The 11371-nt window shown below is 32.1% G+C and overlaps 1 long non-coding RNA gene across 2 annotated transcripts in view; it reads left to right on the plus strand.

Moving 5' to 3' along the window:
- The window catches only part of LOC129217661 (uncharacterized), a 28911-nt gene extending 21467 nt beyond the window's left edge, over nucleotides 1-7444 (plus strand). For both annotated transcript variants that reach the window (XR_008580243.1, XR_008580244.1), the window contains 3 exons: nucleotides 2115-2362; nucleotides 2550-2663; nucleotides 7170-7444. This is a non-coding gene — a long non-coding RNA (uncharacterized LOC129217661). The remainder of the gene's footprint in view (nucleotides 1-2114; nucleotides 2363-2549; nucleotides 2664-7169) is intronic.
- The last annotated feature ends 3927 nt before the right edge of the window (nucleotides 7445-11371 follow it).

The raw sequence follows: 11371 nt of genomic DNA on the forward strand, positions 1-11371 counted from the left end.
GTAAAATAATTCGCCAACTAATTCGCAAATTCATAAACAGCGCAAAAACTTCCATTACTTTGTCTTTGCTCACAATTTCAAACAATTGCCAAATTTTTACTGTTTATTGGAAACATTTCGGGTAGCATCATTTTTGACCCTATTTTGGGACGATTTCTACGGTAAGAAGTTACACATTATACAATAATTTAGATTGCCGGTGTAGCGCTGGATATTATGTATTTGATGGAGATCGGGATTATAAGGGAACTGTTTCACTTTATTTAAGAATAGTTGACCTCACTCGAATTGGATTTTTTGGGAATTACCTAAACTGACTTCTTTACAACTCCTGAACGTTTTCGTGATTTATTTTTTGTGATTTTTGGGTTTCTTCTCAGTTTTGCCAACATTTCATTTACTCCCTTTCCCCTTAATTTTCAGTTTTAATCATACCTTTTGATACATTTAAGGGGGCAGGCAATTTGAAATGTCAGCGAAACTAGAGACAAACAATGTTTTGGTAACTATTTGACCTCTGCCTGTAATGACCATTAACTTGAATCAATTGAAAAAAAAACTACATCAACGTGAGCAAAGCCACGGGCAAAAGCTAGTTTGTTTGATATATTTCTCAACTAAAATATTAACAGCAATTCTGCGTCAAAAATAACTTATTTCCGTAAAAAGTAATTCATTTTCGCAAAATATGTTCCATGCAAGCACCAAATTTCAGTTCTTCCGAAGTACTTTCAGGTAGTTTAGAGGACAAATCTAAAACTTTATAATTTATTGTCCACTTTGTAAAATAAGTTGATGCATTTGATTGGCCATTTGCATTCCCCCCCCCCCCCCCATGTTGCTAATGTCAAATCCTAATGCAGGAGGTAAGGTTTTCAAGAGCAGAAATCCGAGCTATTAATGCAAGTTTGTGGTTGGGACCCGTAGCAAAAATTTCACTGTCTTCAGAAAATTTTACTTAAGTCCACTATCATCCTTGGATCTGACACTGTTATAACCATATACTTGTGTCAGAGCCCTAAAATATATTGGTTTTCTTTTTAATTAGAATATTTTTTCTGTTTCTGATTTCTGAAATATGTCTATGATGTTCATGCTGTTCACATCCTGATGGATATTGATGTTAAGTTTTCTCTGAGGCATTGAAATCAAATAAATAAAAGATTTGCCATTGTGCACCTGAAATAACTCATAAAGCATTCAATTTCCATACATATGTTTCGGGCTTTTGTCGAATGTTTTTTCATCATTGAGCATTGACAGAATGGTTCCTTGTAGCCACAATTCGTGAAATTATTTAAACATTTTATGCTTTATTATTATTTTATTTATTTTTTTGAATTTTGAATTCTTAAATTTTTTGTAAAGGAAAAGACCGGTCGTGGCCAATGCTTGAGTAGTAGCCACTTCAAGATTTATCTTTGAAAAATTAGGATTCCATTTAATTAGGATAATCAAATGTCCTCCACGTTTGAATCCATTGGGAAACCTGGAATCCTATTTTTTCAAATATAAAAATTGAAGTGGCCACTATTGAAGCACTGGCCCCTGTGGTGCGTTTTACTTTACTTATAGCATTCAAAAAAGAAATTTTTCCTATATCTGAAAAGGCAGAAATTAGAATAATTCTTGTTCATTCTTCTTACTTTTGGTTTTATTGCTTGTGTATTATTGTTCTTCCACCTGCATCGGAACAATTTTTCTTTATATTTTTGATGTTTACAATATGTGCCTATGATCTTTTGCTGTTCACATCCTGATGGTTCTTGATGATAAGTTTTCTGAGGCAGTTGAAAACTTTTTATGTAAATGAAAGAAGTCCTTGGTGTTAATTATGTGGTTTAAATCTTATTATTACTTGAATGGTTCAAATTTTTTGTATGTTTTATATGTAGTGCAAAACATTTAATGCAAATTTTAATGGGACTGATTTTTTTTTGGCTTGCTTAAACGATTTTTAATTAAAAGATTTATTAAGATGCCCGTTGTATTGTTCTGACAGTGATGTCATTTTATGTTTTAAGATTTTTCCTGTTGAATGTATTAAGCTTATTTCACTGTATATACTTATTTATTTGGACCTTTCTATTAACTGGAAATCTTTTTTTCCGTAGATGGTTGGTGTTTCAATTGAGGTGGAGGAATTTCACTTCAAGCTAAAACATCTTAACACTTTCTCTTGGCACAGTATAGCCTAGAAAGGCTCTTGTGCCATTAAACCCTAGTAGAACCAACCAAGCTAATGCCAGGCCCCTTGCATCCGAGGATGATGCATTGCAGTTTTTTACATGACCACCTGATTCTTGTGTCATCAATAAACATGCAGTTGGTTTACAAATGGGTTTACCAGTGCAACAAGAAGGTATTTTTGCTTCCTTTTTTTAAAAAAAATTAGGTTGTAAACTTTCTACATGTTTTGCTTAGTTTGTTCTTGTTCTGGATTTCTCCTGGAAATAATACTTTCTTGATGATCTTTCAACTTTCTTTCTTCGAGATTTTGGTGTAGTTTGGCGATTGTAGTTTTCCTTGACTTGTATTCTCTTACCTAGGTGCTGGTGGATATGCAGTGGAAAAGATGATCTACCCCTTCTGTTAACTGTGGAAATTTGGGCAGTGGAGCTCGCTGAAAACATCGTCCAAAACATTCTGGATATTTGTTGCAAGTATGCTTTCTTAATGCATGTTTTTGTAAGCATTTCATTTTGTTGGGTTCATATTTTGTTTTGTTATATTTAATTTGTATAGGACTGTGTCTAGGATTACATGAAGGGTGGTGTTTTAATTTTTCTGCATCTCTGCCCGCATTGTGAGGAAAAGACACCAGTGTGACAAGTAATTCACTTGAAATACACCGCCAGCTCAGTCATTTCCAGCCGAGAACTGCAGTTTCGTGCTTATTAGCACTCAACAGCCCGGCATAGGAAAGTGACTGAGCTGGAGATGGAAAACCTCTTAAGGAAGCCAAGAGTGCGAAACAAACTGGTAGCTAATATAGAATTAGCAGACCAGACGAGTGACCGAAGCAATGGTTCGGTTCAACTCGAAGATTGAACGCGAGGCAAGGTATATTCAGTAAATTACCGCCCATTAGCCAGGGCTAAAGCAAAAATACGTGAAATACACCGCCAGCTCAGTCATTTCCAGCCGAGGACTGCAGTTTCGTGCTTATTAGCACTCCTCAGCCCGGCATAGGAAAGTGACTGAGCTGGAGATGGAAAAACTCTTAAGGAAGCCAAGAGTGCGAAACAAACTGGTAGCTAATATAGAATTAGCAGACCAGACGAGTGACCGAAGCAATGGTTCGGTTCAACTCGAAGATTGAACGCGAGGCAAGGTATATTCAGTAAATTACCGCTAATAAGCACGAAACTGCAGTCCTCGGCTGGAAATGACTGAGCTGGCGGTGTATTTCACGTATTTTTGCTTTAGCCCTGGCTAATGGGCGGTAATTTACTGAATATACCGTGCCTCGCGTTCAATCTTCGAGTTGAACCGAACCATTGCTTCGGTCACTCGTCTGGTCTGCTAATTCTATATTAGCTACCAGTTTGTTTCGCACTCTTGGCTTCCTTAAGAGGTTTTCCATCTCCAGCTCAGTCACTTTCCTATGCCGGGCTGATGAGTGCTAATAAGCACGAAACTGCAGTCCTCGGCTGGAAATGACTGAGCGGGCAGTGTATTTCACGTATTTTTGCTTTAGCCCTGGCTAATGGGCGGTAATTTACTGAAGTAATTCACTTGTTCAATTTTCATTTTTTATACATAATTTGACAAATTAAAAAAAAAGGAACTCTAATTTTTAAGGATTGGTTTTTTAAATATTGATTTGTTGCCACCAGGGGTCTGTCCAAGATTTTTCACAGGGTCCGTTTTTTGTGAAAAATCAAATAATTTTGTGAAAAATGAATTAATTTTGTGAAAAATCAAATAATTTCGCAAAAAAAAAAAAAGTTAAAACAAAATTTTACAATTTAGAGATGGCACAAACTGCATCAATTAAACTTAAAGTTGAGTCTTTTACTCTTCTATGTCGAAAAAATCGTTCTGGAGTGTTTATCTGATATTTGGCGGGGGTGGGGGGCATCACTCTCTCAAGTATCAATATTTATCTACCATTCTACATTATGTTAAATTATACTAGAAATATGTCTGTACAGTATTTAAAATAACTGTAACAAAAAAAAAATATATATAAAATAAAATTCAGAATAGAGTTCAGCATTTAACTTTTTGACCCAAGACACTCTTAAAAAGCACAGAATTTCGTTTAAAACTTATAAATTCCGTGATTTTAACAAAAATAAAAAGATATTTTAATTGTTTACCTCTTAACAAAGCGTAATAAACATCAAAAATTCGAAAAATCGGATTCCCATAGCGGATGCAAAGAGATCGCAATTCTCAAAGTAAAGGCATCAAAAGTATAAAAACGGCTTGTAGAAGAAATATTTTTGATAAAATTATTTTAAAATTGCATTTTAGAGTCCTATGATAAACATTTCATTAATATCTGTGGACACAGTTGACGCAAAAAAAAAAAAAAATAATAATAATAACAATAATAATAAATAAAATAAAATAAACCATCTATTCAGCATTTTAATTTTTGACTCGTAACAGAAAATTGAATTTTGCTTTAAAAACTTGAAATAAGAGTTCCAACAGAAATAAAGAGACTTTTCATTTATTTGCATCCTGATAAAGCGAAGTTAGCTTGGACAAAAAACAAAATATGATTCTCATATCGGATGTTAAAAGATTGCATTTTTCAAAATGTAAACATCTAAAGAAAAAAAAAACTGTAATTAAAAGCGTTTATTTAAAGTTAATCATCCTTGTTAGCATCGAAAAATCAAAACTCATATAATTTTCTCCCAAAATAACAATTAAACATCGCACCGCAACTCATTTCCCAGATATATATTATTATTGTTTATTAAATGGGGAGAAAAGTGCTTACCAATGCCTTTTCAGAAAAGTTTACTACAACACCACTGCTAATTAGCTGTGATAAAACAAACAACCATTATATTTATTTGGCAGTAGCAATTACTTATCACTTGCAAGAGGTTCGCAAGAGTGCCGATTTTTTTTTCTTCAAAATTAACGGGTTTAGTATAAGCTGATCCCTTTAATTGGACTTCAAAAAAGGCTCCAAAAATTATTGGTTTATACACAGAACTATGGTTTATACACTGAAATATGCGTTATTTTGCTTTTGCTCTTTTAATAAACAATTTGTGAAAGATCCGATCTTGTTTATCATAATTTTGTGAAGGGTCCGTTTTGTTTGATCGGGATTTTGTGAAAGGTCCGTTTTGTTTGATCGGGATTTTGTGAAAGGTCCGTTTTGGTTGATCGGATTTTTGTGAAGGGTCCGTTAACGGACTCAAATATCCTCTGGCCAGACCCCTGGCCACTTACCCTTTGATTTGAGCAAGTGTAGTTTCAAAAAGGGCAAGTGTGAAACAATTTGTTTCTCACTTTTGTGAGTGAGGGATGTTATGGAAAGTGTTATAAATTTAAAAGTATTATTTACTGACTGGCACTATTTTTAATGGAAATTTAAAATTATGAATCTACAAATAAATCATAAAAATGTATACTTTCATTACATAAAGTATGAGAAAGTTGTAATAAATAATTAGATATTTCCAAGAAAAGAAATAAAAAGGTGTAGAATGTTACGAATATGGTAGAGTAAATGAAAATTTACCTTTTATAAAAAAACTAGTTATGCAACCTCATGCACATTTACAACCTCATTAAAATGATACCTAACCCATATACCAGCAAACGTTTTTACTAGATATTTTTATTTTATCTTTCAGTGTAATTTTTCTTGTATACTGTCATTGTTTTTTGAAAGTTTGATAAAGATTGATAGAAAACTGCATAAGCAATGAGCTAAAAACTTTAATTTTTGTGAAAGGAAAGCTATATCTTCATGAAGTAATACTTTTACAAAATCTAGAATTGTTTAGTATGCAAATTTATGAAATTTACATGTTATTCCTACATTTTTTCATTGCAGGATGAATAAAAAACCGTTTTTGTTTCTTCAATTTACTGTTAGTCCTCTAAATGCATGATGATTTAATGTTTACTGGAAAGTGTAAGCTGGCTGAAGCATACATACCATTTTTATGTCAAAAGTTACGGAGCAACTGGTCTGGTACCTCCAAAGAGTTCAAAACATATTGATTATTGAAATTGTCCAAATACTTGAGTAATATATTGTATTTGCCAGCACAGTATGTTCACAAAATGCATGGACATTTGCATATGTATATATAAGTTGTCTGTCTAGGATTTTTCAATGGGACTTTTTTGTGAAAAATCATGTGTGCCAAGTTGTTGCAATTTTGGCTCAAGTATGAATAAATTGTTTCAACTGTTTTTAGGCTTCTCCAATAATGGTGATTAAAAAAATTCCCTTTTTAACCCGTTCGCACCCAGCATCACGCGGACGCTACACAACAATTCCTCTCTTATCAGCCCAGCGGCACGTAACCGCTACGCGCTCTGATCGACGCTGACGTCCCAGCGTCACATATACGCTTTCTCGAAACGGAACGAATTAAATGAATATTTAAACGATAATAGATGGCGCTAAATGGCTATAATTTTGATCTATATGTTATTGCAAAAAGAAAATAAATAAATGATTTAAAGCCCTATTTCCCTTTTTTAAACTCTTTCATATTTGAATATAAATTTAATTCTTTACTGAAGGATGAATTAGGCAAAATATTCATTTGCAGAAAATTTTCTAGTTGGGATTTATGTTCACAAAAAGCTTTTCATTTTATCGAAGTCTGCCGATTCCTTCACTTCTTGGTGCTTTTTCACCAATTTTTTACATATAATGTCCAAAAGTTTGATTTTAGAAAGTGGCGATAGTGATTTTATTAAAGGATTGTTTTAACATGTTTTGGTAATGTTATGATTCTGTTCTTCCAGATTTGATTATGAAAAGCGGCTGATTTTATAATCCAGTGATTTTATTAGTACTGTATTAACTGTTATGTTTTGATAATATATTAAAGCATGTATTATTCTCCAACAGCATTATTTTTTGAAGGCTTTGGTTAGCTGGAAAAACTTAATGTTATGCACAGGACATTTTTTCAAGAATTTTATTTTTATTTTTCATTGTTTCTTTTCAGAAATGATGAGTAAGAAGCAAAGCTTACAGGCTGAACGAAGAAATATTAAAAAGTGGTATAGCGTTTCAAAAGATGTAAACAGCTTTAGGAAGACAAGAATTGTTTACTGGTCGTGCAAAGATAGTTTTTGGTTCATGAAAATGTAATTTATGTGTAGAGATGTATAAACCTCATGATTATAAAATTTTTTTTATGATTCATCAAACTTTTCACATTAGAGTGAATGAAAGGCCCTGTATCTAACGTTGTACTAAAATGTTTTGTTGTGTGTAATACAAAAAAAAAAGCACAATAAACAATATTCAAATTAATTAATCTGTATTCAGATATTAGCTTCTTACTTTATTCCTTTTATCAACTGAACAATTCTTAAGCTTTTGAATGTCATCGAAATTTACACTTTATGGAAAAAATTGGATTATCTTGTTAATATTAAAAATGAGTTTATTAATATCCAACATTTTCCTCATTTAAACACTGATGTGCAAAAAGTATTTGCAGGTTTGTGTTTTGGTGTTAACATAAAAGCCTATTCTAATACATTAATATAAACATGTGAAAGGACTGTTTTGATCAAGAAACCCCCCTCTAGAAAGCGTTTTCTTATCAACAAACCAACTCCAGAAGGTATTTTTTTATCGAAAAACCCCATCCAAAAGGTATTTTTGATCAAAAAAAAAAAACCCCTCTCCAAAAGGTTTTTCTGGCTGCGCTACTGTTCTGAAGCGTTAAACTTTTTCATTGCTAAAAAGCACTTCTACGTCTGAAACATGCAGCTGCAAATCCTTTCAGCACATGTGTATTTTATGATGTTGAATATCATTCTCACTAATTCCAAATATCTTCAAATTTAGACAATGTTCAAGGTTTAAAGTTTTCTCTAACAGCGAGGAACAAAACAAAACAATGTGATCGTTTTTTTGTTTTTTGGTAAAATAAGTATCTGATTTCAAAAGTATTTTGTGGCGATTTTGAAATTCTTCAAATTAAAATTTGAATCTTTTTATGTTTACTAAATGTGTGCGTGTGTGAATCACTTACCAATGTTTTAATGCACAAAAATTGCAAATTACTGTATGCAGTTATTTTGCAATTTTTGTGCATTAAAACGTTGGTAATACATTCATTTAATTTTGAAGCACAAAGGTATATTTTTTATATTAGTTTACTGTTTTTTAGTGATTTTTTTACAGATAAATTAAAAGTAAATTGATTACAATTTACTAATTTTACAAATCTCATGATGTTTAAATGTCGAAATTGCTGTGAATTGCTTACGCAAGCTCTTTTTTTCATCCTAAGCTGGAGCATTTTTTTTTTTTTTTTTTTTGGTTCCTTATGTGTGATGATTTTCCGCCAAAATGTAAATTAATTCGGGAGTGAAACTTTTATGAGCTACCACAGAACTTAGAGTTTTAAAATAGAATTCTTATTTAAATTTTCCATAAATTTTTTAATATAATGCATAAGCATGGGTCTTGCAAAGCCAATAAAATTTAAATTAAAGATAGAGAGAAGAAATATCTGTACCACACAGAGCCAGAAGGACAGAAGTCAAAAAATTGCGATTTTCCGTCAAATAATGCATTGTACATAGAAGCCTATCCTCATCGAGCCATGTGAACGTAATTCTTTAAAAAAATATAAAAAAATTCAATTTTTTACTTGGGTTAAAAGAACATGCATCCCATTCTTTGCATGTGCTCGAAAAAAGTTTTTCTTCTCTACTGTAAAATTACCATAATGTGACTTACCATGTGCAAAATTTTAAGGGAGGGGGAGGGGCTCAGATATTTTCCCCATGATTTAGCAGGATATTTTCCCAATGAAAACTGATTTCGGTGCAGATTAGAGTTATTAAAATTTGACGTTTTTAATAACTTATTCATTAGTTGCTGGAGAAGAAATGTTTTTACATTTTTGCAAAGAAAAAAATACTAAAAGCAAGAAAGATCTGATTTCAAAGGGAAGACTTGAGCCCCCTCTTGCCCCCCCCCCCTCCATATGGGCGCCCTTGATGTGACTTATGTTCTTTTGGCTCTGAGGTATAAATATAGGCAGTGTAGTAAAAGCTGTTCGTACAACCACCTATTTCATCCCTCAAATATTTAATTTTAATTTTATTGGCTGCTTTAGAATTAGCATTAACATTAAGAGGTTAAGATCAACTTCAATTTTAGTGTTACTATCAAGAATGTTTGGGGGGTCTATCCCTCAGCCCCATCCTTCCATTAGTAAGCTACTATATACAGTAAAACCTGTTTACAACGATACTGTTGGGACCAAAAAAAAAAATCGTTTTGACAGTTATTATAGACAGTCGTTATAGACAGGTTTATTGTTATAGACAGAATCGTTATACACTGGTTTCACTGTATAGTAAATATATTTATTTAAATATTAAACAAACTTAAATTCACAAAAGTATTGCAGTATCAAAATTCTCTCATATTTCGAATTTTATCTAGTGTAAGTTCAGATCTCATAAGTGTGTGTGTGGGGGGGGGGGCTTTATCCCCCTTACGTACGCTACTGTCAGTAAGATGAAGTTGCAGCTGAAATATGTTTTTTGACCTTTTTTGAAATGTAAAATTCAGAAAAAAAAAGAAGAGAATAAAGACAACAGATTTTTTCCCACGTAATTTTAGTCTGCCATGTAAATTTTTGTGCATAGAAGACAAGCTGCATGAATTAAAAAAAGCAAAAGTATTTAAAAAAATAATAATTTTGCAGATTTAATCTGTTATTTATTTATCTCTAAAGTTTTGCAGATCACTTTGCATCGATTAGATTTTTCATTTCCTAATAACACGTAAATTTAATGAAAAAATTTGGGGAGGGTGATGGGAATAATTGTTTAAAAAAAATGCATTTAGTTTAAAACATGGAAAACCCAATGGCTTAAACCAAACAATCCTGTCAGTAATTGGAAAAATATTACAGCTTTTCAGCAAATATCCTCAAAGAAATCATTTTGCAGAAGTTGTGCAGAATGTCTGCAAATTTTCTTAAAATTAGAAGTAAATCTAATTTTTCCACAATTCAGCTCAAAGCTCATCATTTTCGCAAAAAAAAAAAAAAAAAAAAGTGAAACTTATAGCATAATTTCTGATAATTCAAGGATATGGTGTTGCCAAAACTTGAAGTATTATAAGATTTTGTAAAGCATCACGTACTGTTTTTCATGAAAAAATGTTCAGTTTTTTCCCAAATAAATAGCGCAAATTCAGATCTGCTTCTAATCAAAAAATATCTGCAGGAATTTTGCTAAAATTCTGCAAAATTAATTCTTTAATCTGAAGATATATTCAGAGAATCTATAGAATTTTTGCAGAAATACACAATTATTAAAACTATTCAAATCGCTACAGCCCTGATTTGGTCACACTGCCCATATCATTGTGTTTGTAATATTTTTACCTACATTTATATATTTTTATAACTTATGAGAAAACTGGATGAGGTAAATTCCAAATACCTTTTAGCACTTGACAACCTTAATTATTGCCAGGAAAAGGGTAGGTAACCTTACTTTAACATTTACTTCCTCCTCACACCTCGGTTGAACTTTAAGGAAGTGAAATAAGAAATAACTTCAAAAGCACCAATTGCAGAGCTTACATATGAAACGTTATCCGACGATGTTTTTTCATCCACAAGCTCATTTCTTCTGCATTGAAAAAGGCATTCCTTATAACACCGAAACACGTGTCTGCCGTATTCAGCAAGTTATGCTTTTTGACATTTCTTATTTTACTTTTCAGCACAAAGGTACTTATTTAACTTAAGGAAGTATTTCATCATCCATCGCCAAATTTGCTTTTTCAATTTATTTATTTATTTTAAGTGTCAGTGTTTTTGATTCTTTCGGAGTCCTAGATTCCAATTTAAAAAGTAAAATTATGTCATAAAAAGTGTCCTTTTTTTGGAAATTGCGTTAATGATCTTATAGTTAGAATGGTATTTTTTTATTTTTCTTTAAATACCTAACAGCTCGTTTTGGGAAGGAAAAGGGGGGGGGGGCGTTAAATAAAAGGTATTTTTATCCTTTTATTTATTTTTTGTACTAAGAATGGCTGGATTTGATTTTTTTTTTAAATATACTTTTTGTTTCGAATTTAAGTTAGATGCATTTTCAATTAAATCGATGTTCACTAGGGCCAAATTATGATTTTTTCGTTCCATAGAAGAAGGGGGGGGGG

The sequence above is a fragment of the Uloborus diversus genome, chromosome 2 (assembly GCF_026930045.1).
Source record: "Uloborus diversus isolate 005 chromosome 2, Udiv.v.3.1, whole genome shotgun sequence".
NCBI classification, from domain to species: Eukaryota; Metazoa; Arthropoda; class Arachnida; order Araneae; family Uloboridae; genus Uloborus; species Uloborus diversus.